The following is a 6633-nucleotide window of genomic DNA, read 5'->3' on the forward strand; positions in this document are numbered from 1 at the left end:
TCGAAGAGACATCTACTGGACCAAACACATCAGAATGGATAAGATCCAAAACACCACAAGTTTTATGAGAACTCGAGTAAAACTGAACGCGGTTTTGTTTTCCATAAATGCAATGCTCACAGAAATCAAAGTCAAGATTACAATCATTCAAACCTTCAACAAGATTTTTATTTTTCAAGGTCCTTAGACCCTTTTCTCCAATGTGGCCAAGTCTCTGGTGCCATAACATAGTCTTCTCTGCAGGTAACTTTGCTTCAGACGAAAGTGCACCCTTAGATACCCAAAAACCATTTCCATCGGCTGAAGGTGAAACCTTCAAATCTTCCAGTGAAGTATCCATATATTTACTTTTTATAGAAGTGCTATTACACTCAACAGTGTATGCTTCAAGCTTATACAAAGTGCCAAACCTGACACCTCTAGCAACTAACATAGCACCCTTAATCATCTTACATCCTATTTCAGAAAAGACTACCTGCACACCCGCATCTATCAGTTTGCTCACAGATAATAGATTTCGTTTTAATCTAGGGATATGCAGCACACCATTAATCCTTTTTATTCTACCATCAGAAAACCTGATTCTAACTTTACCTCGACCAACAATGTCTAGAGGTGAATCATCACCCAAGTACACCTTACCTCCATTAAATCCTTCATATTCAGAAAACCAATTTCTATTAGAAGTCATATGAAAAGATGCACCTGAGTCAATTAGCCAGGCATCATTACCTGCATGAGTCGCCAAAGCTGCAATAAATGCATTGCCATCTTCCTTGTCGGACTCAGAATCAGAATCAAACTTTTTCTTTTTCTTTTTCTTTTCTTCTTTGCAGTCCTTACGGATGTGACCCGGTTTACTGCAATTCCAGCAAATGACTTTGGACTTTCTAGGAGATTTCGATCTCCCTTTGGATTTGGACTTGCTGCGCTTCTCATTCTTCTTGCCTTTCTCCTTAGGTCTTCCACGAACGGTTAGGGCTTCCCTTGAACTGATGGATACCTTCCTTCGCATCTCTTCACCAAGTAGGGCACCCACCACGTCTTAAGATTTCAAAACAACAGAAGTACTACCGATAGCCATAACAAGAGAATCCCACGAATCAGGCAAAGAGCAAAGCAAGATCTGACATTTCTCCTCCTCGTCCATCTTAACACCGACGGATACTAATTGAGCCACCAACATATTGAATGCTTCCAGGTGGTCTGCAATTCGTCCATCCTCTTTCATCTTCAAGGAATACAATTTCTTTCTTAAGAAAATTTGATTTAATAAAGATTTCACTTGATACATCTCACCAAGCTTAGTCCATAGCTTCTTTGCGGAGTTTTCTTCACGGACATTGATTAGAACAGAGTCTGCGAGGCACAGTCTGATTAGACCCTTGGCTTTTCGGTCCATAACATCATACTGGGCTACCGCAGTAGGATCTGAGGGCCTTTGGACATTCGCATCAACAACATCCCAAAGATCTCGATCTATTAGCACATCTTCCATCTTCAGCTTCCACATCTCAAAATTACTTCCATTAAATTTCTCCACCTCTATTCTCCCTGACGAACTCGCCATCTGAATATTCCCGCAACAAGATCAAAAAAGTGTCTTCTGCACAAGCTCCCACTCAAATCTGGATTAGTTCAAAAAACCCAACTGCCCACAATTGAAACCAAAGGTGATCAGGCTCTGATACCACTTGTAAGGAAGTTAAGTAGCGGAAACAACTTCCTACACTAACCTTGAGAGGAGGGTAATGCAAAACTTTTTCAGATCATTACAACAGTTACAGAAAATAGAAATAGATATAATAGCATTCATACCACAACACAATGATTTACGTGGGGAAAACCCTTTCGAGAGAAAAAACCCCACCCTCCAAAAGCAGCTCAATATTTTATTCAGCAATCAAAATAGATTACAACATATTTGCAGAGCAAGCTCTTCGCAGGAGTACCACTAATCAGAAATTCAGAGGCAACTCAATAGCCATAAGACTCTTACACACAACCTCTATCTCACACACCTCATAAATAGGAGATACAATACAAGAAACCGTCAAACGGTATTACAAAACCATGGGCTAAAACCACCCAATAAGGTGTAGCCGACCTTATCTTCCTTCTAGATGCCCTATGACATGTTAAAGCACACATCAACACGTGTCGCTCCCTTTTACAGCTCATTTATGTATACGATACAAATTATTTTTCCTATTTCAGGAGTACAAACTTCTGGAGGCCATAACTTGAGAACCGGGTGTCCGATTGACGAACCGTTTGAAGCACCGGAAAGCTCACGAAGTGCTCTATCACCTCGTAACCCACTTCGCAGGTTACAGCCACTTTTCAGGGTGTTTCAGAGCCTCTAAAGTCCCCAAAATTAAGTTTAAATATTTTATTGCACCCCTCTAAGACGAAAACTTTAATATCTTCAAAACTAGCTGTGACCTTATGACGAAACTTTACCGGAATGCTCATATAGCCAACCAGAAGCTTCAGGGAGAGTTTCGCACCATTTCGTGCTCAAATGAAAACTTACTATAAATAGTAACCTCACATAAATGTAAGGTTGAGACACCATTTTTCCCAACAAATCTCCCTCTTGTCGAACACCTTGCAGGAGCGGAAGAGAATGTCAACACAATGAATCAATTGCTAGGGGCCATAAGGCCCATAGACTCTGAACACCATCTGAACTTCTCTCTGCTTACAGCCTTAGTTAAAACATCTGCAACATTCATCAAAGTTTCCACCTTAACCAGCTTCACCCTACCATCTTCGATCATATCTCTAACAAAATGATACTGCACATCAATATGTTTGGTCCGGGCATGAAATGTCGGGTTCTTAGCTAGGCTAATTGCACTCTGACTGTCATAGTAAATTGTGACTGTACCTTGTTTTATTCCAATATCCAAACATAGTCTCTTAAGCCAAATGGCCTCTTTACAAGCATGTGTAGTTGCCATATACTCTGCTTCAGTAGTGGATAAAGCAACCACAGCCTGTCGCTTACTCATCCAACTAATTGCACCACCAAACAAAGTAAACACATAAGCACTGGTGGATCTTCTGCTATCAATATCACCTGCCCAATCTGAATCCACATAACCATGGATATCAAGGGAAGTCATGTCTCCAACTGAATTACCATGATAACACAAAGAATACTCTGAAGTACCCTTTAAATATCTGAAGACTCTTTTGACTGGATCCCAATGAACACTACCAGGATTAGACATATATCTAGAAAGTACTCCCACTGCTTGGGCAATGTCTGGTCTAGTACAGACCATAGCATACATCAAGCTTCCAACCGCACTCTGGTAAGGCACTCTGCTCATGTCTTCCATCTCCAATGGGGATGTAGGACAATCTGAAATAGATAGTTTCATTCCAACTGTAAAAGGAACACTCAATGGTCTACAATTCTGCATGTGGAACCTCTGTAACACTGAATTCACATACTTACTCTGGCCTAGCCATAGCTTTCTGTTCACCCTATCTCTTCTAATTTCCATCCCAAGAATGTGCTTTGCTGCACCAAGATCTTTCATTTCAAATTTAGCAGCGAGCTGAAACTTCAGTTCTGAAATCATACCTTTCCCTTTACCAATGAATAACATATCATCAACATACAATGCAATGAATAAGAAATGATCACCATAAGATTTATAATAAACACAGTGATCTGATTTAGAACGTTCAAATCCCAAACTCAACACATATGTATCAAATTTTCTGGTACCACATCCTAGAACTTTGTTTGAGGCCATACAAAGATTTCTTCAATTTACAGACCAAATTACTTTTGCCTTTCACCACATAGTGCTCTGGCTGTGTCATATAAATATCTTCCTCCAAATCACCATGAAGGAAAGCAGTTTTCACATCCATTTGCTCAACCTCTAAATCGTAAGCAGTAGCAATAGAAAGCAAAAATCTAATGGACGTCATTTTTGCAACAGGAGAAAATATCTCACCGTAATCAACACCCTCAACCTGAGAGTAGCCTTTTGCAACCAACCTTGCTTTATACTTCTCAATGCTTCCATCTGAACCAATCTTTTTCTTGAACACCCATTTACAACCAACAGGTTTTCGTCCTTCAGGCAATGGTACAAGATCCCATGTATCATTCTTTTTCAAAGCTGCCATTTCTTCCTCCATAACAATCTTCCAGGATTCTGCATCATTCATACCTAATGCCTCTTCTATAGATTTTGGTTAATCCACACTAGTATTCAGAGCAAAAATACATCTCCAATCATCAGGTGAATACCTTTCAGGTGGTTGTCTATGTCTTGTAGACCTTCAAACAAGCTGAGTTGGAGGTTCTTCCTCCTCTTCTGAAGATTCAGAGCTAGATGAGCTCTCCTCAAATTCTTGCTTATCTAGGGGTCTCGATTCAACTCTTTCAGGTGTAGAAGGAAGTTGAATCGCGTCTTCTTTTTTAGTCTGTTCTGGCTGCAATGTAGCAGAAGGAGACATAATTTCTCTAAAAATAACACTTCTACTGTGAATTACCTTTTGTGCAACAGGGTCCCAAAGCTTGTATCCTTTCACACCATAACTATACCCGATGAAGATACATTTCACAGCCTTATTCTCCAACTTTGTTCGCTTCTCCTTTGGCACATGTGCATATGCCTCGCAACCAAAAACTCTAAGATGTCTCAATGAAGGCTTGTGACCTGACCATGCTTCCATAGGCGTTTTATCAACAAGAGCTAATGTAGGAGACCTGTTAATCAGGTAGCAAGCAATGGCAATAACTTCAGCCCAAAACTTTTGTTCGAGACCAGCACCACTCAACATACTCCTAGCCTCCTCCATCAGTGTCCTTTTCATTCTTTCTGCAACTCCATTCTGCTGTGGAGAATACGGAGTTGTCTTCTGCCTGTTAATTCCACAGTCTTTACAGAATCTATCAAAATCATTAGAGCAAAACTCACCGCCATTATCAGTTCTCAAACATTTTATTTTCTTTGCAGTCTGCAACTCAACCATTGCTTTAAATTCTTTAAAACGACTAAAAACTTCAGATTTACTCTTTAGAAAATATACCCATGTTCTTCTACTAAAATCATCAATAAATGAAACATAATATGTGGATTTTCCAATCGAAGAGACATCTACTGGACCAAACACATCAGAATGGATAAGATCCAAAACACCACAAGTTTTATGAGAACTCGAGTAAAACTGAACGCGGTTTTGTTTTCCATAAATGTAATGCTCACAGAAATCAAAGTCAAGATTACAATCATTCAAACCTTCGACAAGATTTTTATTTTTCAAGGTCCTTAGACCCTTTTCTCCAATGTGGCCAAGTCTCTGGTGCCATAACATAGTCTTCTCTGCAGGTAACTTTGCTTCAGACGAAAGTGCACCCTTAGGTACCCAAAAACCATTTCCATCTGAGGAAGGTGAAACCTTCAAATCTTCCAGTGAAGTATCCACAGATTTACTTTTTATAGAAGTGCTATTACACTCAACAGTGTATGCTTCAAGCTTATACAAAGTGCCAAACCTGACACCTCTAGCAACTACCATAGCACCCTTAATCATCTTACATCCTATTTCAGAAAAGACTACCTGCACACCCGCATCTATCAGTTTGCTCACAGATAATAGGTTTCATTTTAATCCAGGGATATGCAGCACACCATTAATCCTTTTTATTCTACCATAAGAAAACCTGATTCTAACTTTACCTCGACCAACAATGTCTAGAGGTGAATCATCACCCAAGTACACCTTACCTCTATTAAATCCTTCATATTCAGAAAACCAATTTCTATTGGAAGTCATATGAAAAGATGCACCTGAGTCAATTAGCCAGGCATCATTACCTGCATGAGTCGCCAAAGCTGCAATAAATGCATCGCCATCTTCCTTGTCGGACTCAGAATCATAATCGAACCTTTTCTTTTTCTTCTTCTTTTCTTCTTTGCAGTCCTTACGGATGTGATCCGGTTTACTGCAATTCTAGGAAATGACTTTGGACTTTCTAGGAGATTTCGATCTCCCTTTGGATTTGGACTTGCCGCGCTTCTCATTCTTCTTGCCTTTCTCCTTAGGTCTTCCATGAACGGTTAGGGCTTCCTTTGAACTGATGGATACCTTCCTTTGCATCTCTTCACCAAGTAGGGCACCCACCACGTCTTCAGATTTCAAAACAACAGAAGTACTACCGATAGCCATAACAAGAGAATCCCACGAATCAGGCAAAGAGCAAAGCAAGATCTGACATTTCTCCTCCTCGTCCATCTTAACATCGACGGATACTAATTGAGCCACCAACATATTGAATGCTTCCAGGTGGTCTGCAATTCGTCCACCCTCTTCCATCTTCAAGGAATACAATTTCTTTCTTAAGAAAATTTGATTTAATAAAGATTTCACTTGATACATCTCAGCAAGCTTAGTCCATAGCTTCTTTGCAGAGTTTTCTTCATGGACATTGATTAGAACAGAGTCTGCCAAGCACAGTCTGATTGGACCCTTGGCTTTTTGGTCCATAACATCATACTGAGCTGCCGCAGTAGGATCTGAGGGCCTTTGGACATTCGCATCAATAGCATCCCAAAGATCTCGATCTATTAGCAGATCTTCCATCTTCAGCTTCCACAT

This window comes from Cryptomeria japonica, chromosome 4, assembly GCF_030272615.1.
Source record: "Cryptomeria japonica chromosome 4, Sugi_1.0, whole genome shotgun sequence".
Classification (NCBI taxonomy): domain Eukaryota; kingdom Viridiplantae; phylum Streptophyta; class Pinopsida; order Cupressales; family Cupressaceae; genus Cryptomeria; species Cryptomeria japonica.